We start from the raw sequence: 22,815 nt of genomic DNA, 5'->3' as shown, positions 1-22,815 counted from the left end.
CAGTTGGTAGACTACCTGAGAAAGTGATATTCTTCTAAAACCTATTATAAAGTTAGACTAGTTGGAAAATGATTTATTTGAAAACAATAATAAATCAAAAAACACTACTCTATACCTGATGACTAGACCTTGAAATCCACTTAGAATTGTTCACCATATATTACCAAATTGATTTATTGAAATTATTATAAAATTTAGTCAACAAAAATTTTATTCCTGTATGCTAGAGATTCTTAAGATATAGGTGTACAAATATGAATAAAACCTAGATCTGAAATTCAAAGACATTCCCAGATGAAAAACCTACGTGTCTAGATTTATCGTTACAAAATGTGTGTGCCCATGAATTCACCTGGAAATTCTTCAACTACATTTATATGAGACTTAAAAAAAACCCTGTGATTTACTTCAAATAGTCATTTCCCAGATTTATTCTGAGGAAAGAAAATTTGATTGAATATACCAATTTTGAGGATTTCCATTGCTATAAATTTGTATTTCACAAGTTGGTAACTTAGAAATGTCAACAAAGATTGCTGCTCTCTTTGGTGGGAAACAATCAGGATAAGCAAGAAAATGTGGAAAAGGAGAAAGGAAAGAAAATTTTATATTTCAAGTAAAGTTAGAAAGGGTAAGTTGAAAATAATTATGTGTACATATGCTTAAAAGCCAAGGTGTTACTTGGCTAGAAAGACTAACAGGTGATGGTATTTATAGGAGTTATTCAGTTGTTAAGCGTCTTCCACTCCTATTGATCACTCCTTAGAAGCATCTAAATAAGCTGTTTTTTTCCCCCTGTAACTCTCTGGTTATTCTGGTGTACCTGGTGTTGCCTACATTTGCACATTTTTCAAATTAAAAAAAAATCACAGCATAAACTATCTTATAAAGCACTTACTTGAGCCAGCGAGAACCCCTGCTAGCTTGACATAGTATTCTACCCTACTCAAACCAATGCCTGCAATTCATTTTTAATAAAATTGCCAGAACTTTATTAAAAAGATGAATGAACACAATGAGTCTGCACAGGAAAAAGGGAATAACAGAAACAACAAGTGAAGAACATTCATTAAAAAAGTTTTCATGAACCAGATGAAAATTTCTTTCAAATATATAGCTATGGATTTGAGAAACTTAAACTTTCATCCTCAGAATATGAGTTCAAAGACAAGTGAGAAATTAATGGAGAAACAGATGGCCAAAGGACACGAGATTGACATTAAACTTTCAGCTGAAGGACCAAGACTAGAATAAGCCCATTTAATTTAAAGATCAAGCATAGTTTCAGAATAAAAAATACATACTAAAAATCATGAAAAACTGAAAATGATAGTATCAACTTACTGTGTGAAGAGAATTGGGGGGGAAAAGGTAGAAGTGATGTTAATATGCATGTTGCTTTACCCTTTCAAAGCTGGACATGTGTGAAGAGAATTGGGGGGGAAAAGGTAGAAGTGATGTTAATATGCATGTTGCTTTACCCTTTCAAAGCTGGACATGAAAAGATATTAATATAAACTTGATGAGACCAGCAACAAGATATAAGGATATTTTCATGCATATGAGGGAACATCAGAAGTAGCTAGGAAAATAAAAGACATAAAATCCAGTGGCGAAGGGGAAGAAATTCCTGGTAGAGAAAAAAGTGGAAATCTATGTGAAGGTGATCACAAGGTCATTTTTGTACCAGTCACTTCCTTGGTTGCTCGCATCTCACTCTTACGCTGTTCTTCTCACTGTTCCTGCATCTTTCTTCTGCCCCACGAGCGCCACACTTAGGTCTACCTCAGTACTACTTTCCTTGTTGGAACTGCCTTCTCTGTCTTCAGTATCCTGCCAGGTGCCACCTTCCTCAGCTTTTGATCAGAATCACGATGCAAACAAATGCAGACAGCCTCTAAATCTCACCACTTCATTATCAAAAACCTAGAGTCAAATTACATTTAATATTGAATGAATACTTTCCCTCTAAAATCAGGAAAAAGACGATGTTGCCTCTTACATTTCTATTCAACGTTGTACTTATGTTCCTAGGCAATATAATATGTCATGAAATAAAGGTCATACTTATTAGAAAGAAGGCAGTAAAGCTATATTTATTTGGAGACTATATGAACATGTACATAAGGAATTTGAAAGAATACAGAGATCTGTGAGAATGAGGTGACTTTAGCAACTCTATTTCTGTATGCTATCAACATAAAACTGGAAAAGAAAAGAAATACCAATTATAATAGCATCAAATACATCAAATACTTAGAGATAAATGCAACATAGTATGTATAAGACCTGTTCATGGAAAACTTCAAAATACAGAAGAGATTAATTTTAAGAGATGTAAATAAATAAACATAGCATGCTTATGGGTATGCAATCTCAATATTAAGATGTCTATTATTCACAAGTTATCTATAGAGTCAATGTAATTTCATTCAAAATCTTGTTTTTTTAAAAAATGACAAGCTAATTCTAAAATGTATACTTTAGAAAATACTAGAATAGCCAGAATGTATTTGAGAAAGAAAAACGATAGTATGAGGAAGACTTACACTATTTCAAGTCTTAGTATAAAGCTAAAGTAATTAGATAGCATCCTACTTGTGGAGGTATTGATAAACAGATCAACAGAAATGAATAGTCTAGAAATAGCCCATATATATGTGGAAAAAATAATTTTTAATTAAGATGCCAAGGTAATCTAGTAGCAAAAATAGTCTTTGCAATAAATAGTGCTATAATAATTAGATATTTATGGACAAAAAGTAAACATCTCCTCCTAACTCATGATATGAATATCATTTAAAAAGAGATTTATAGACCTAAATGTAAAATCTAAGACTATATAAATTCTAAACAACACATAGAAAATTTTCAGGAATTCAGGGATGCAGAATTTTTTTGCACATGACACAGAAAATACAGAATATGCAGAAATGTTCTATATCATGTATACTTAACTACACATAAACTGGATGTATTTTATGTGCATTATGATTCAGTACAGTTGAAATTACATAATAAAAAGAGTCAAAGGCAAAACACAGCATGAAAAATTTGTTGTGTGTCTCAGACCAAATGTTCAATTGTTATAGTACAAGGAAGATTAGTAAGAAAAAAAATTAATTATAATAATCTATAGATAAACAGGCAAACTATAGATATAAAAGGAAAGAATGTGTAAAGAGATGTTCAATATATTGCTAAGGAGGATATAAATTAAAATAGTAAGAAGATCACATTTTTACTTAAATACTTGACACCAAAAGGTTTGATGATACTGTTGATCAGAGTTAGGGAACTATCTTTCATATATTTTTTGTTGGATGGCATTTTGACAAATTCCAAAATAGCCATAATGCTTCATTTAGAAATTCTACATCTAGGACCATTGTTACTAATAAATTTACATATGTCCAAATTGACTTATATACAAGAATATTCATTGAAATGTTGTTTGTAATCTCAATAATGGGACTAACAATGTCTAGAATATGCAACGGGCTAAATAAATAGTGTAAAATCCATACTGTGGACTCCTTTCTAGGACTAAAGCCTCTAGAAAGAATGAAATAGCTCTTTATAAACTAGTGGGAAGGAGCTCCCAAATCCAGACATAAATGGTTAGGGGGTAAAAAGGTACAGGATTATACATAGGTACACACATGCACGTACACACACACACACACACACACACACACAGCTGTATGTGTCAGGGAGTGAGTTCTTTAGACAGAAAAGCTGAATGCTGCTTTTATTTTGGCCTTCTTAGATTGTGATGATAAAGTAACTTTTTCCAAGTGTTTTAAGATTGGGTGGAAATCCCACTTTCTAGAAGAATTATACATTCAATCTTAATTAATTTTTAACACTCAATAATTGACCCCATTTATCCTATGGATGTGCATACCCATCAGAACAACAAGACAATAGATATCACTAGCCATGACACATTACTGTTATATAATACTGAGAGGTATCTTTTTCTGGAATTAGTGAGCCTTTTGGTTTACTTAGAGTCCAGGCTGTCATGTTAAGTCCCTGCTGCTACTTGGAATGAGTTTCAATTAATAAGGTCATTTCATGGCCTAGGTTGGTAGTCCAGTGAGCTGATGTCTGTTGTGTAAGCCAAGCATTGTAATTTACCTCTGAAAAGAGCTTTTGAATGTGCCAAAGGAGGAAATACAACTATTAAATCCTGACTTTTCAGGATACTATCCTAATTTTAGGTGGTAGATTTTCTTAAGTAATTTGCTGATAGTATGAAATGTGCAAAATGCTTGAATTACTTCTTAGTGGGTGCTGTGTGAAATCATCTTTGTATTAAGAACAAAGGGAAAGTCTCAGTGAAAAAGGAAAAATAAACTTGAGAGATTTAACACAATATCAGTTACAGCTATTTTTCTACCTTATTATTTCTGTGACTCCAAAGATTAGATAAAAAATTCATGGATAAACTATAGAGAAAGGTATTTAAAACTGACAAAGGTTCAGGTTCACAGTATTGCCTTGAGACTTTATAATGCTGAAAGTGTATTTTGCTAAGATACATCAAAGTGGGGAAACTTTTTCTACTGCTTGTTACTGTGCTATATAATGATAGTTGAATGAAAGTGAAAGCAAATTAATTTAGATAGAAATTCTAAAAATAAACCAGAAGTGATTATATTATTCATCTGAATTTTATAGTAAAAAGAAAATAAAGTTTTATTCTAAGAAGTACAATCACTATTTAATATTCTTCAGTTGCACAATATAGTTCCTTAAGAATGTTATATGCATAGTAAGGATAAAAAAAGGAGAGAAAATATACATTTGGCATTCATGTGGTGGTGGGGTTCTCAAATTGTAGAGATTCAGATTAAGAAGTCAGTGAACAAAACTGTGGAAGCACATTCCCAGAGTAAAGAGAATGAATGGAGAGGGGGTGGATGAAAGAAGGGAAGAGAATAGGAGAGATAATTATTAGTGACTCCAGAGGGTCCAAAGTGTTAGGTCAATTACTCTTGTCAACCATTTCCCTGAGGCCATGACCTCAGGGTGTCATTAATTCTTCCTTCTTATCGCTACTCCTCTTAAACACTTTAGATTTCATTTGCTCTTTAGCTCAAGGAATTCTGCAGGTGCAGTGTTTTTCTGTGACCTCTAGGGGTGTGACCACATCAATTCTGACATAATGATGCCTGGATTTGACTTCCAGGCTAGAAATGTATGCACCTGCTCTTTTTCTGCATGCTTCCTTTTCACTTGCTGAAATTAAGGGATTTTTCTTTCTCTTCTTTATTGTAAAAGGAGTCATGCGTAGAAGGGACATTATGGATTGTGATAGGAGTAAGTTCAGTTTATTGTCCAAGGTCTTTGATGCACAATGAGAAAACATGTTTTTTTCCTCTTTTCGAGCTGTCTCTCTTAACACCACTTTCTTGGGGAAAACGTTTTATTGAAAAAACAGCTGTGCTGTTAAAGGGCAGGTGTAACATTGTGTTACTATGTTTCAAACTTCACAAATGATTTCTATTATTCTTTATATAAACACTACATATTAACATATATTAAAATGAATGATAGTAATTGGAGGATTGTGACATTTTGGAGTAAGTGAGTATGAAATGTTTAATATTTTACACATGGACGGTCTAATTTTTTCTTAATTAAAATTACTTTTAGAATACGCCTTGCTTGTACTAAATATATTTCACAATAATAGTCTAGACTCTAGACCAATCAAACTTTCAGACTAATTTATTCCATCTGTGCAACTGCTTCCTGAAAACATGATATTCTTTTAAACATTCATTCTGACAAAAATTCCTGTGAAAACCAGAATATTCCTATAGACAGCTTAAGTCCAATTTGCCACTAGTTGGTATAATTTAACTTTCAGTCTTCACTTAGAATTATTTTCTGTTAAAAATTATATTGAACCATATGATATTGTCATTTCTGAAAAATGTTAAAAATGGCAATATATAGTTCAGTTGTCTATGAAATTATATTTTGGGCTACATTCAGACATTCTAGATGACAATATTTATTCCTAATTAACAAGTTACAATTTGTTTCTTGTAAAATATTTGTATACTTATTTATTTTACACCATATTTCATCCAATTACTTACCTGTTAACAACTTACTACCATCTATTTGTGAGTTAATTGATTTTGGAAAATTTCTCAATGAAGACAAAGTTTGGAGAAAGTTTTAAAGGCTTTGTTTTGTATTTGAGAAGTATTTGATTTTTTATTTTTTTCCCTCCTCTTCACATTTCTTGATATGGTCTATGGTATATTCAGCAAATTTAAATACTTCAAAATCAAATCATTAAAACTCATGAAATGCACAGGATTAAGTTCAGGCCTTTACCAGTTGTTTACCTTCCTTTACACCATTAGTGTTTATAGGCAGGAAAACTTATTGTTTGGGGTAAGTATAAATCCAAATGAATTATTATTTTATAGAAAATTCTTCATGACTTTTTAACTCCTGCTAATATTCACCCAAGAGACACTAAGAATTCCTAAAATGTTAAAACCAAACCAAACCAACTTATTCATCAAACATCTTTGTTAAAATGCTGCTTTTGATGGCAGCTATAAATACTTACCCAGTTGCACCTAAAGGCAGTCACCAACAATCATTACAATCTCTCAAACATTTTTGTAGCATTTACAAGAGCCAGTGTTGGAAGATGGAGAATTTAATTTCTCATTTTCTGTGCCCAAAATAGTTGATAGTGGTCTTGCAAAGTAAAATCACAGAAGACAACAAAATGGATTTTGATGAACTGACTGCTCTGTTTGAAACATCAGATTTTCTGTATCCCACGTCCAGTTTGTCATATGATTGACATCCATGTGTATGGAAGAGATCACACTACTCAAGTGATTGGCAGACAACCATCAGGAAGACAATGGGCACAAGTAAGAGGAACAAAGGGAGCAGGTTATTCTGGTCTGTTTTCATTAATTTTAGTTACTAGCACCATTTTCTTTCATTTGAAATGTTCAATGTATAAATTATCAGTAAAAGTAGATTAAATAAAAGCATCCTATCCTTTTATTTGGTCTGTGCCCATTATTTAACAACATATTTCTATAATTAAAAAGATAGATGATAAAAATAAATGAGAGAGTATATTAGGTGAAGATTAAGTTCTTGTTGAACATATTCTAAATAGGCTATATCAACACAGTCAAGTCCGATTTCACTGAAAAGACAAGGAATTCTTTTGTGACCCCAAAGAACTATTCACTCTACTCATCTGACACTATATGATTGTGAGATGCATGGACTGTATATGTGATATAATTGATACTTTAAGTTTAGAGTTTTCTTCCTCCTGAAAGTTGGCCCATTCTCTCTGAATATTTTCACCATGACTTGGGAAGATAGGGATAGTGAAAAGGGGAAAGTGCTTCTTTTTCTAACAGGGACAATGAATAGGGTTTGATTCATTAGAACACATTGGGATTGTGTGCATGTGATAGGTGTGCAAATTTGCTGTATTTTCAAATAACATTTCATACAATAAATGACAGCATCATATCTACAATGCGGTGGCTGTTTCATTTAGTATAATTTCTACTTTGTTCCATAGAATCACAAGTAATCCTAGTGTCATCAGGCCTAGACAACATAAGTAGGTTTTAATTCCTCTCCCAGTTTTGATCAACTGCTTGTGGCAACTGGCTGTGGTGAGAAGGATTCTCAAAACCAGGCTGGCTCCTCCAGAGGCTGCGTGGTAGTTACTTGGAAATAAATTAAGAGCATCCTATCCTTTTTTTCGGTCTGTACCCATTATTTAACAACATATTATGTAATTAAAAAGGTAGATGATAAAAATAAAAGAGAGAGTATATTAGGAGAAGATTAAGTTCCTGTTGAACATATTCTAAATAGGCTATACCGGACAGATTTCACTGAAAAGACAGTGTATTCTTTTGTGACCCCAAAGAACTATTCACGCTACTCATCTGACATATCTGTATGAGAGTGATAGTACCCTTACCACCTTATTTCTCATTACTGATTGAGTACAGTTTTTTTTTTATATCTAAGCAACCAGGGTGGGAAAGAGGAATGACATTTATTGAGAGTATACTCTTTTGCAGGCAGGCACTCTGCTACGCATGTCCTAGCTATTATTCCATTTACTCCTAATAGAAACCTCATGACAGCATTATCTCCAACTTATAGATGAGGCAGTTAAGCCTTGGAGAGGTTAAGCTACATGCTTAGGACACTGAAGTCAAGTCCAGACTTCGGTTCAATGAGAGTAACTCCAGTTCTCCCACTCTGAACTGTTTTACTGCACTGTCATTAGTTTCCCCAGGTCAACAGTATCAGAATTAGAATCCTATTTCTGAATTAGGATCTACTGTTTTTTCCACTGATTAATTTTTAGTGATCTCAAAAGTTTAGTAGATAAAATATAAAGGGGTACATTTTTTTTCCACTAGAAGTACAAGCCTCTGGAAAAATAGAGTCATAGACTTTCCCTGTTAAAAAGGACTTCAGTGGTTATCTACCCAAACCATCCTTTTTATGCTCAAGCCTGGCCTCCTCTGTCATTAAAAAGCTGTCTAGCCTATGATTAGACAACTGTACTAACTCAAAACCTACTAATATTCAAAGAAATAACATTCTATATACCTACACATTATATAATTTTGAAGTAATTTGCTTTATTTTTCTAATTTCTAATTCTTAGGGATATGTGATCTATTATTTCATGTCAAAAAACATTCAGAGATGCTATTTAGTGAAAGAGGTATCTTTCACTTGGGGTATCACTTGGGGTATCAGTTAGGTAACTTCTAGTCCTTATTTTATTACTTGTCAATTTTGAATCTTGTAAACAGATAATCTATGAGTCTAATTTCTTAAAGGTATTTAATAACTACAACCATTACTCTACTCTGCTGAATTCAGTAAATATATTTAGGGGTCTTTTGTGTGATGGGCATTGTAGAGGGTTGTGATATCAAGATGAATAAAACAGAATCCTTGTTGATATGGGAAACAAACCTATGTATAAGATATCTATGAACAATGTTGACTAATTTTTAATGTATAATGTGATGAAGATGTTTATAGTGATAAGGGGACACGGAGTAGAAACAAATGTTAATATGCTTCTGAGCTTCAATAAGAGTAAATACTTATATACTTTGAGAACAAGACTCAAAAAAGAGAAGAAAAATGTTATGATGATTATAATTACCCTGTACATGCTTCTGAGTCTCTTAGCCCCCAGAAAACAGCAGAAATTCGAGGGGTCTTGAAAACAAAAGATTAATTATTTTAAAAACTTGGAGATTATTTTAGTAAGAGTCAGTTGTTAAAATCTACAGGTCTACACACAGATTGGACTCATTAAATCATTTGTGTGCTACCCTACTTTCAAAATTTGTACTTTATTTGTTCACTTTCACTTGTGCCTTCATTCATTTTCTGAATGAATCAAAGAATCAAAGAATTTGTAAGATATTTCTCTCCTCATCCTTGATAAGACTATAATCAAACAGGTATAGGCAGATTTTTAAAAAGACAAATTATAGTATAAATTGCATTAATAATCAAATGGAAAGTACAGTAATGTTTTATTAAACAAAATGTTTAGGCCCTCAGGGACACACTCCAGAGTGTCAGGCAAGGCTCCTTAAGAAAGGAGATGTTTGCCCTGGACCTCCTGGAGGAAAAGTAGACACAGGCCAAGTAAGTCAGACATTCTAAACAGCCCAGCACCGGGGAGTTCACTGAGGGAATTCATCTTCCATGCACTGTGCAAGGGCAGGAGATGAGGCTCAAGAAATAGATTGAAAACAAATTATCAACAAGTTTTAATAACACACTCGATGTTTTAAAAAGTGCTCATTAGGCCAAAGAGCTTTCATGACCTAATAAGGGGATGGATTTTAGGATGACAGTTGCAGGTTTTAGGATGACTACTCTGCCTCTATCCCAGGCCACACCCTTCTGCTCCAGACAGTTACTCTGTTATCTCCTTCTTGGGTCTACAGAGATTCTGGCGGCACTGAGTCTTCGTCATGAGATCATCCTCATGAGATCCTTAGAGTCACAAGCCTAGATTCATTATAGGTACTTGATATTAGCCAATTGGTTTTTGTGTTAATTTCCTATGGCTTTTGTAACAAATTACCACAAACCTAGTGACATTGAAAACCCCACAAATTTTCCTCTTAGGGTTCTAAAATTCAGAAGTGTGAAATCAAGGGGTTGGAAAGGCTACATTCTTTCTGGAGGCTTCAGGGCAGAATCTGTTTCCTTGCCTTTACCAGCTTCTGGAGGCCACCTACACATACTTGCTGTGGCCCCTCTTCCATCTCATAGTTCATCACTCCAGCCTCTGGCTCCAAGGTCACATCTCCTTTCTGGGACATGGATCACCTCTGATTACTTTGGACCACCCGAATAATACAGGATAATCTCCCATCTCCATGTCCTTAACTTAATTGCATCTGCAATCACTTTTCTCATGTAAGATAGCACGTTCTCCTGTTCTAGGAACTACAATGTGCACATCCATGGGGCCATTATTCAGCCTACTACAGTTCTGTACATGTCATTGCCAAATTGTGAGTTCTGAACTCTTTGAGTTCCCCAAACTTGAACATTTTTGTCCTCTGAACAAAAAGGGGGATGACAGAGCTTTAGAGGTGCTGAGTAGGAGACAAAAAGCTGCATGATTTCACTTTACTTTTCTACCTAGTTGCATTTTTACTGAAGTGACATTGTCCCTCTGAAGGGAGAAAGGAAGCCTTTGAAATGCTGTCACTCATAGGCCCCTGTGATGCTGGATCCAGAAGAGCTTTTATTCCCATCTTTCTTCCTCAAAAGGGAGTCTCTGTCACTCTGCAGGAAGCGTCTTTGAAACAGCCACAGCTTTGGGGTTGCTGAGTGCAGGGACTTCTCAAAGAAAACACTGCTCTTTTCATTTCCCATCAAAGAGGAGTTCAACTTTAAAAGAATGTTCTCTCTTTCCTCGGTTTTTCACATGTCTATTTATAGGACAGTGCCAAGGCTCTGACCAGGAGTTTATAGTAGATTCATGAGACTAATGAGAATGGAATTAGGTTACCGGCTTTTTCATCTCATTTGCACAATTATGAAGTAGCGTAATGGAGGCGTAATGACCCCAGGCCTTTCAGTAAGATCTTATTCTTGAGGACACCAAAAAGCTTTTAAAAGCAGTAAGCCACTAATCTTCACAGTTTAACTGGAAAGATTGTGGGAAAACTATTATTTCATTTCAAAAAATGAAGGCTACAACCAACTATACAAGTGGCCAAATCAACCAGCCTGAAGATTTGTTGTTGTTGTTTTTTTAAATGTTCATATGGGTGATCATTTACTAACATGTGGAAAACATCTGAAACAAAAAGGGAGTCACTGAGAGGCTTAAGCCTAGTTATCGAGTCACTGTGGCATGACTTTGACTTGTGGGAGACCACGTACCTGGGCAAAGCAGTTGATATACCTGGAATAAATGAAGACTGCTACAGTTGCTGAGGACTGAAAGAGGTAAGGCCCAGAATCCATGTATTTGACTAAGTAACAAGTTTGAGAACAGTGAAGTGCCCTAGACCTTGGAGCATAGATATTAGCCTCTTTCTAATTCCATGTTATATATAGGTGGTTCAGAAAAATATAAGTTGTTTTGGACTTACTAATTAATCATTGAGAAAGGGACAGATTCTCTAAGTATTTCTCAGGTTACTGGGAGATTAGTAAATTGATTTCGAAGTCTATAGTCATCTCAACTTCTTATATTTTCTTGCTTAGTTTAATCTTAAATTTGACTACCAGTTTGTGAAAATTTGATCCATTGTCTATTATTATTATTATTATTATTACAGTGGACTTATTATTTATTTATACCTGGAACCTATGATAATCCATGTCTTCTGGATCAACAATCCAGGAATTTGATATTTTCCTTTTCTGTAACAAACCAAATGTCCCTCATTCTCAGAATTTAACTGTGCTTCTTCCCAAGGAAATAAAGAACTCTAGTACTCCATTAGTAAAAAATGTTTTCTTTTCTTTTTTTTTTAACTTCCTTCATTATGTTTGAAAATCAGAATGGTTTTTCTCCAGGAAAATAGTAAGTGATGATGACTGAGGTGATTGATAAACCTTTTAAACCCTCTTTGGCTTAGCTTAAGCCTTCTGACTTCCTTCGGGGTTTTTAACGAATGACGAGGTGAGGTGTGAAGGGATTCTGGTTTCTGGTACAAGTGGAAGTAGAGAGGGCACTGGGGTACGGAGGGCTTACAAGTCAAGAGGGACCTAGAAATAATTTCCTACTCAATACTACTTTTCTTTCTCTAAATAATAATTTCTGGGAGTCCAACACAAGCTGGAATAAATGGGCTTCCTCACCTTTGATAGATGTTTTGTAGCCTAGATACAGCTGGTCCATCTTAGTGCATTTATTTTTCTTTTTCACTTTTTATAAACCATGTTTATTATAAGGTAATGGGATTTAGGCATTCTACTCTTTTCTAGAAGTATGTTTTATTATATCCTTTCTTGAGGGTATTTTGGAAAACTATACCAAAAATCTTAAAAATATACATAATTTTTAAGGTAGCAATTCCTCTTCTAGGAATTTTCTCTAAGGAAATAATCATAGACACATGCAAAGACTTACCATCAAAGATGTTGTTTGTTGCTTAACAATTCTGAAAAATTAGATACAACACATGTGTTCACAATATGAATTGGTTAAATGTGTTGTGTCCATCTGAATCTAACAAGGAGATAGAAACACACAGTAGACTAAGCAGGGGAGGTTTAATATAAAGAATCATTAAACTCTGATAGAGTAAATTACATATATATGTATATAGAGAATATAAATGTATAACTTATATAACAACTATATAAAAAATTTTTCATGTAAAAAATACAGAAACATTGATTCAGACCTCATTGAAGAAGGTGTAGTCCAGCTTCCTGCATAACAGAGACAAGCTAGAGCTGATGTGCAGGCACTGGGCATGAAGGAGGCAATGCTCTGGAATGCAGGCAAGGTGCAGGCATCCAGCAACGGGGCAGAAGTTGCAGAGGGGTGGGAACACTGTGACTGAAGGAGAGCTGTGCAGTGCCAGTAGGGGCTCAGCGAGATTCCCCTGGGCCATAGGCAGGCTGTACAAGGGACTGCAGAGAGAACAGCAGCTCTGTGAGATCCCTGTAGGCTGCAGGAATGCTGCTCAGAGAGCTTCAGAGGGAATTAGGTGGTGATGAGGGTAAGGGGCCTTCAAGGTCACAGATTTCTGGGTCTAGTAAACTGGGTCTCAGTTTACCTCCAGGCTGAGACTATAAGGCTGCTAAAGGCTCCTGAGTTCTGGGCTAATAGCTCTAGCAGAACTCTTCAAAATGTCCTCACACTCAAATTTTTGACACTCCCACTCTATGCTACAGCTGGAAAATGCTGGAAAGCCCCCTCCTCCTGCAATTTCCCTCCAGCACTTTCTACTGAGAGAGAGCTTAACATGCTGATATTACAGGAGAAATATTTAAAGGAATTCCATCAATCTTAAGCAAGAACAAAACTGGGGACATCATACATCATGATTTCAAACTATATTCCAGAACTCTAATAATCATGTCAGTATGGTATTGGCATAAAAACAGACACACAGACCAATGCAACAGAATCAAAAGCTGAGAAATAAACCTCCCATGTACATGTAACTAATTTTCAAGAAAGGTGCCAAGAACACACAATGGGGAAAGGATAGTCTTTTCAATAAATGATGTTGGGAAAATTGGATAGCCACCTGCAAAAGGATGAAATTTAACCTTTATCTTTTATATATTTTGTGTTGCTTTTTCTTTTTAATATAAGAATTGAATATAAGGCCTCAAGCCCTAAACACCTAGAAGAAAATATAGGGGACTTCTCCTTGATAATGCTCTTGGCAATGATTTCTTGGATTTGATACCAAGAGCAGAGGCAGCAAAAGTATAATGAAACAAATGGAACTGCTGCTGGGCAGCCACCTCTGGGGAGGCTCCCTGAGCACTAGGTGAGACCTCAGCCTGGAATGGGAAGAGCTCTGGACTCTGATCAGGAAAGAATTTGAGATCAGGTTGAACAAGTGCCAGCAAGAAAGAAAGTCATTAAGCAAGAGTAGTGGGGGATGTCAGCAGCCATGCAGAAAGCAGAGGGCAAGAGAAACAGAGGGAGACAAGGGAAGTCCACTGAACTCCTGCTCCGTGTGGGGCAATTCCCTCGCCAACCCCTAAATCCAGGGTCATCTGGCATCTGGTGTCCACTTGATCTGCATGGCTTGGGAATTATATCCCTACCAATGCAGAATTAGGGGGAGCTGGAAAGCACTGGATGGAGTGAGATTATGTTCTGAGAACTTCTGCTTCCCTAGTGGTTTCAAATAAAACAAGGAGAGAGAAAAAGGATTGCTTTGAAGACTAGAAAGCTTCATAAAATACAAATGATTTTACTTATATGGAAAATCTTAGAAAGAAGTTGAACTCATAGTAACATAGTATAGAATGGTGGTTACCAGAGGTCAGGAGGTGAGGGAAAAAGGACAGATTGATCAAAGGGTACAAATGTTCAGTTATAAGATGGATAAGTCCTGGAGACCTAATGTATAGCATGGTGACACAGTAATAATAATATGTGGTGTCTGGAAGTATTCTTAGAGAATAGATCTCAAGTGTTTTTACCACATATGCAGAAAAAGGTAACCATGTAAGGTGATGGATATATTAATTAGTTTTATTATGGTAATGATTTAGCCATGTATATTATCTATCAAAACACTTTAAGTATGTACAGTCTTTTCATTTGTCAGGTCATACTTCTATAAGCCTGGGGAAGAAAAGGGAAAAGAATGATGCACTAACTTTGTCTAACTTACTACCCTCTTCCTATCTTGTACTTTGGCAGTTATTTAAAATTCTTTCCTAGGTACAGGTTTTTCTGCTTAAAGATGGAGAATTAAACATTTCTGTTTCAATTCCTAATTAAAACCGCCCAAATGGGTGCCACATTTGACCTTCCGGGTGTGTAGTCCTTTGGGGCAATTCCATTCAGAGGTGCATTTTCTCTGTTCTGTTCTCTGTATGTTTGTTGCCACTGACTGGGAGTAACTTAGACCTTCATATGAGACAAGAACATGACTCTTCTGTCTGAAGGACTCATTGCCATGCTATAAAAGCATTTTTCATTTACAGTTGTTCTCTGTATCTCAGCAAGAATGTTTTCGCTGTATAGAGTCATTCACCATGACCTATGAACAAGGTATGACCAGATGAAAGAGACTCTGTCATCTAATCCTTTCATCATCATTGTTTGTAGCATCATCCATTTTGGAAAGAAAAAGCAAAGTAACATGTTTTATATTTGTTAAAAAAACATTTTGGATAAGGGAGATGAAATAAAATCTCTCATCTAGTTTGACTTTTTTAACAGTGATACTTCCAAAAGTTAGTATCTTATCCACCATTCCATGTTAGTTCTTAACATGAATCTTTCCATCCAGATATATGGTACCCTTTGATTTATAAACTTTAAAGAAGATTATAAATCAGCAAAGGTCAAATCACAAGGGCTGTAGAAGGAAGAACAAACCCAGAATATATTCATGAATACCAAAAAAGTTAAAAACAAGTTTGTAATTTACCACTACCCTGAGGCAGCAATAACTAATACACTGAAAGTTTACCCACTTTATACATCTATTATGCTTGTTTTACTACTTTGCTTTTCATAAAAAACACATTTATTTCAGCAACTGTCACTTCTTTTGGCATTTATGTGATCTCTGAGCTATGTGTGAAAATAAACACATTTCTACATTACAATTTTTATTGAAAATTATTTCTTTTACAAATTTATATCAATGCATTTTTGTTTCATGCTAGAATTATTTTCATTGTTCTTTTTTTTTCCTATCAGTCACTTCAGAAAATTAGTCTCATAGATTATTTAGTTTAACATCTGCTTTAAATCTTTTTTTCAATTGCCTCTTGAATGACATTTTATCATTAACTATAAAGAGGAACAAGGAAATTTTCAGAACAGAGACCACACCAAAATTTGTCAATAAGAATAACACGGTAAATATTTAAATGACACTGCCCTCATAAATACTCCATGCAATCACAGCTGCGACCTAATGAGTTCCCATATTGTTCCTGGGAGTCCGTGGAGTAGTGTGAGCAAACGGTTATTTTCAGATATATGGTAGTAGCATAAACCTGAGCAGAGTAAGCAGAAGCAGGTGGCCTCTCTACTCCCCAAAAGAATGGCCATGAAGAAGCTGAGATTAAGGTGCTTTGATATCATGACATTTTATTGAATAAAACTATAGATTATAAGGCAAGGGAATGGTAGTTGTTATCTCCTGCTTTGGCTTCCTTAGCATTAATTCTATCATCTTCAGTAAGCATTCACATTTTTATTCACTTTTGGATAGTGTATTTCAGATGTGGCTGTCTAGATTCCCAACTTCAGAGATGGTCCCTCTATTCAGGCCTAGCCTATAGGACCTTACTTCTTCTTGGATATAGTAATTGATTCAGTAATTTACAAGTACCCAATCTATTTATTGTTTTGTCTACCATATCCCTCAATCTTCCTTTGTAGCATATCCCCTGTTGTAACAGATTTGAAAATAGCCAAGGTTGGAAGGAGTCATCTAAAGGTATCTAGCTTTGGAATAGGAGAGGGAATATAACTACCTTTCTGAGAAGCAAGACTGAAGACATTAGACTGAGTTCATAAATGGAGAGTTGGTTAAGGTAGTGAGTTGGCAAGAACACCAAAGCCTGTTACTAACAAGAATAATATGTAGACTAAACTGTGGATATAAGAATTGTAATTCTTCATAGTCTCTGGGGAGGACCAAATGCAAATTGCCTCAAGTTCTACTAAACCTTGAAGGGAGTTGTATGGACAAGAAACTAGCCTATAAAAGAGAGCTGTGATTGTTCATGCTGTATGGCAATTCCTGCAAAGCAGTCCTCTATCCTTATTCCACACCAAATCAAGAAGTTAATAAATGGTAAAGCTGGTATTCACAATGGGTGATTTGATTCCAGAAATTGTGTTTTTAACTACTTTGTCAACTATATCATCACCCAAGCTGGGAAGCTGTTATTCATATACAGTTTGCCACAAAAAGAAGCATGGCCTCAAAATCCTGGGCTTGAATTTGGATATAAATGTGATGTGACATTGGATTGTCTGTTTTTGGGATACATTTTCAGTTAAATGTGGCAACTCTGAAAAAGTTCGACAAATATGTGCTTATTAGGCCCATACATTTTTAAAAATGAACTTTTAATTTCAGAGTAGTTTTGTATTTACAGAAAAGTTGTGAAGCTAATAGAGTCCCAATATACCCCAATTTTCCCTATTATCATTTTACATTAGTAGGGCACATTTGTCCAATTAGTGAAGCAATATTTTTACATTATTATAAAGTCCATATTTATTCAGATTTCCTTAGCTTTTACCTAGTTTAGTCCCCATATGATCCCATTCAGGATATTATGTTACATTTAGTTGTCATGTCTCCTTAGATTCCACTTGACTTTGACAGTTTTTCCGGCTTTACTCATTTTTGATGACCTTGACAGTTTTGATGAGAACTGGTCAGATATTTTGTAGAATATCTCTCAATTGGAATTTCTCTTCTATGACTTGGGTTATCAATTCTTGGGAGGAAGGCTACAGAGGTTAAGTACCATTCTCATCACATTAAGGATAATTATCAATACTATCAATATGATTTATGACTGTTGATGTTGACCTTGATCACCAAGACTGAGGTAGTGTTTGTCAGGTTTCTCTTTTATAAACTTAGCATTTTTCCCCCTGTAGTCTTTAGAAGGAATTTAATTTCTGTGCACAAACTAGTTATGCTCTACCTCTTTAGAGAGAATTATCTACATAATTATGTAGAATTCTTCTGCAGGGAATGCTTGTCTATTCTCTATTCAGTCAGTAATCTATTTCAGTATAGACTCGTATTTATCTTTGAGTTATAATCCAATGTCTATTTTTCTTGTTTTTTACATTGTTCCAGCTTTGGCAGTTAGATGTTCCTTGAATTGGCTCTTGTGTCCCCTGATATATCCCCATCATTGTGTTTTTCTTTTATTTCCCCAGAGTACTTCTTTACTTCCTAACATTACAAGATGTTCCATGCTCATTTTTTATGTTCCTACCCAAGAATCAGCCATTTTTCCAAGGACTGTTCGTTTTATTAGAGAATGGTACTGGAAACAAAATCTAGTTTCTAAGTATGCTTGTTGTTACTAGGGTACAATTGTTTCTAGGCTCTCTCAGCTGACAAAACAAAGAAATACATTTGTATGTTTTAAATGGTGTATATACAACTATCTATAAGTATTGCTGTATGTATGCCCCTGTGTCTGTATTAACCTAAACATGATTCCACACTGATGTCTCCAGCTCTAACCCATTCTACCCTTCTCCCCTTGCTTTGCTATAACTTTAAACTCCAACAGTGAGAAACCCAGCTTCCACCATGTATCATTCTTTTGCTTGGCTATCTAATTCCAGTATAAATGTATAATGGTTTCAGAATTATTCATTCATACCTCCCTGGGAAATGACTTTATCAACTGGAGTACAGTGTTTATATACAGTTCCTTTTGCCTTTAGTTTTACAGACTCTACTCATTTCCAAAATTACTTAGGTTTGCATTTTTGCATCCCAACACTCCTTAGATTGTTTCATATACTTATACTGTAGTTAGATAGTGGATCATAGTCTGTATTCTATCCTGGGATCCTCAACTTCCTAAATATTTCATATTAAGTTTCATTTTTTTATACTGTTAAAGTTTTAATAGTTTCAACAATTACATAGTTTACATATCCACCATTAAAGTATCACATCTCATAAAACAGGCTAATCATCCAAAAAAATTATCTGTGCTTCACTTGTCTAACCTTCCAGACCTCTTTCAACCCTGAACCTTTGGTAACCACTGATCTATTCACTGTCTTTATAGTTTCACTTGTTAGAAATGCCATATAAATGGAAGCATACAGTATGTAGCCTTGCCTATTTTACTATGAAATATATAATTAAGATTCACTTATGGCTTTATATGGCTTGCTAGTTCATGCCTTCTTAATAATGAATACTATTACATTTCATAAATATACCACATTCGATTTTTCCATTTGCCAATTGAAGGGTATCTTAGATAATCACCTGGTGTTAGTGATTATGAATAAGGCCAATGTAAACATTCATGTGCAAGTCTTTGTGTGAATGGAAGTGTTCAACTAATTTCAGTTAATTCCTCATAGTGTGATTGCCAGATCATACGGTAATACTAAATTTAATTTTGTAAGTAAGTACTGCCAAACTGTCTTACAAAGTAACTATAACATTTTGCATTCTCATTAACAATGAACGAGAGTTACTACTGCTCTGAATCCTCATCAGCACTTTCCCTATCATTAGGTTTTTGGATTTTGGCAAATCTAATAGGTGTGTTGCAGTGTCTGCTGGTATTTTTAATTAGCATTTTCCTAATGACAAATGATATCAAATGTGGTCTCTAATGTTTGTTTATTTACCATCTTTATATCTTTGGTGATATGTCTGTTGTGATCTTTTGCTTATATTTAAAATTTGGTTGGTTTTCTTATTATTGAACTCTAAGTGTCCTTTGTATATTTTAGAAAAAAATCCATTATCAGATATGTATTGTGTACAATATTTTCCCAGTCTGTGGCTTATCTTTAAATTCTCTTATCAATAATTTTCCCAGGGCACATTTAAAAACTTTAATAAAGTACAGCCCATCAATATTTTCATTCATGGAGCACACTTTTGGTGTTATAGCTAAAAACTCCTCACCAAGGTCAAATAGGTTTCTCTTTTCTTCTAAAAATTGTATACTTTTTAATTTTATATCTGTGTATAATTTATATAATATTGATCCATTTTCATAGGTATCATAAGGTAAGGCATAAGGTTTATATCCAAGTTTATACTTTGCATATTAACATCCAGGTTTTTTGACAGTTTTATTGAGCAAATATTGGTGTCTATCACTGTGTAAGTTTAAGACATAGAGCATAATGATTTGATTCAAGCATATTGTTATATAATTACCACAAAAAAATTTACCTAACATCCATCTTCTCATATAGATACAGTAACAGGTAAAAAAAAAAGGGGGGGGGGAGGGATTTCTCCTTGTGATCAGAACTCATAGGATTTACTCTCCCAACAATTTTCCTATATTTCATACATCAGGCCATAGTCATCATCTTGTACACTGCACTCCTAATACTTACCTTACAACTGCAGTGTGTACTATTTGATCACCTTCTTCCAAATGCCCTTCCCTCTGCACCCCCATTGCCCTGACTGCCTCTGGTAGTCACAGATTTGATCTCATTTTCTATGAGTTTTATTTTATTTTTTTTAGATTCCACATGTAAATTAGAGGACATTATACAGTATTTGTCTTTCTCTGACTGATTACACTTAGCATAATGCCTTCAAAATCCAACCATGTTGTCACAAATGGTAGGACTTCCTTGGAATGTCTGAATAATATTCCATTGTATATGTCTATGTGTATACACACACACACAAACACACACACGCACACACACACACATATATATATGTATATACCACAACTTCTTTATCCACTCAGGTTTTTTCCATGACCTCATGACCTGACTATTATAAATAATGCTACTGTGAACATGGGGGTACAGGTATCTTTTTGAATTAGTGTTTTGTTTCTTTGGCTATATTGCCAGAAATAGAATTGCTAGATTATATGATAGTTTTATTTTTAATTTTTTGAGGATCCTCTATACTGTTTTCCACAATGGCTATACCAATTGAAAATCCCACAAGGGTTCTTTTTTTCTCATATCCACTTCAGCATTTGTTATCTCTTCTCTTTTTTGATGATGGCCATTCTAACATGCACGAGGTGGTATCTCATTGTGGTTTTAATTGGTGTAATGGTTAGTAATGTTCTTCACCTTTTCATGCACCTATAGGCCTTTCATATATCTTTGGAGAAATGTTTATTAAGGATTTTGATGATTTTTTAACTTTTGTTTTTGCTTTTGTTCTTCTATTGATTTATAGAATTTTTAAAAATATATTTGGATATTAACTCCTTATCAGATAGATATATGATTTGTAAATATTTTTTCCCATTCCCTAGGCTATCTTTTCACTTTGTTCATGGTTTCTTCTGCTGTATAGATGCTTCTTAGTTTGATGTAGTCCTACTTGTTTATTTTTGAAATGTTGCTTGTGCTTTAGGTAGCATCAAAAATAGCACTACCGAGACCTATTTTGAGAAGCTTATTCTAGTGTTTCCTTCCAGGAGTTTCATGGTTTTAGGTCTTGCATTTAAGTCTTCAATCCATTTTCAGTTAATTTTTGTGATTGGTATAAGATAGAGGTCCTGTTTCATTCTTTTACATGTGAACATCTCAGCATCATTTACTGAAGAGAAAATGTTTTCTACATTTAGTTCTTTTTGCTCCTTTATCAAATATTAGTTGACCACATATGCTTGGGTTTATTTCTGGGCTCTTGATTCTCTTCCATTGATCCGTTTGTCTGTTTTTGTGCCATAACATAGCTTGAAATCAGTGTGATGCCTCTTGCTTTGTGTTTCTTTCTCAAGATTGCTTCAGATATTTGAGGTCTTTTGTGGTTCCATATAAATTTTAAGAGTGCTCTTTCTATTTCTGTAAAAAATGCCATTGGAATATTGATAAGGAGTATATAGAACCTATAGATAACTTGTTAGTATCAACATTATAATAATTTTTCCAATCCATGAACATAGGATACCTTTCTATTCATTTTTGTCTTCTTGATTTCTTTCATTGTGTCTTGTAGTTTTCAGAGTAGAGATCCTTCATGTCCGTAGTTAAATTGATCTCTAGGCATTTTTTGGTTTTAATGCTATTGTAAATGAGATTAATTTCTATATTTCTTTTGCAAGAAATTCGTTGTTACTGTATAGAAATGCTACTTATTTTTGTATGTTAATTTCTATACTGCAACTTTACTGAATTCATTGATAATCTAACAGCTTTTTGGTTCGGTCTTTAGTATTTTCTGATATAAAATCCAAAAGTAGAGTGAAATGAGAGAAAAAAGTACTACATGAAATGAGATCCAAGAACAAATAGAGAAGGAGGAAAAACTTTGATAAAACTTTGCTTCTCAAACTTATGAATCACCTGGATGGGAATCACTTGGAGAATTTTGTTAAAATGCAGAATCTAATAAATAAGGAGGGACCCAATTTTGAGTACCAAGGAGACAAATAAGACAGGAAAATGATGGGGTGAGTTGGAAAAAAAGTATAATTCATTTGAGGTCATTGCTGTATACCTACCTATTTTGCTATATTTTGATTAGTTATTAGATGGCATAAAACTTTTGCTTCACTTATAGTCGTGGTGATAAATTTTCAGAGGACCTAACCACTTTCTTCTAGGAAGGGGAGATACAGCATTTATTCCCTCAGTGCTCTTAAATCCTTTGAGAACACTGTATGTAAGAAAATCATTCTCAATATTTATAAGAATACCAAAGTTGTTAAGATTTGTGGGCCATCACTTGGATTACATAGTCCATGTAGATTCAACTAGGTTTTAAAAAAAAGGTATGGTCACTTCTTTTTGAAAATTTCACATATTGTTGCATTTTATTCCAAGTCTCCTTCAGGATCTATTTTGATGAAGTAGATTAGGCTATAGTGATTCCCATGCTGCAC

This window comes from Manis pentadactyla, chromosome 7, assembly GCF_030020395.1.
Source record: "Manis pentadactyla isolate mManPen7 chromosome 7, mManPen7.hap1, whole genome shotgun sequence".
NCBI lineage: Eukaryota > Metazoa > Chordata > Mammalia > Pholidota > Manidae > Manis > Manis pentadactyla.
This window is presented reverse-complemented; position numbering follows the sequence as displayed.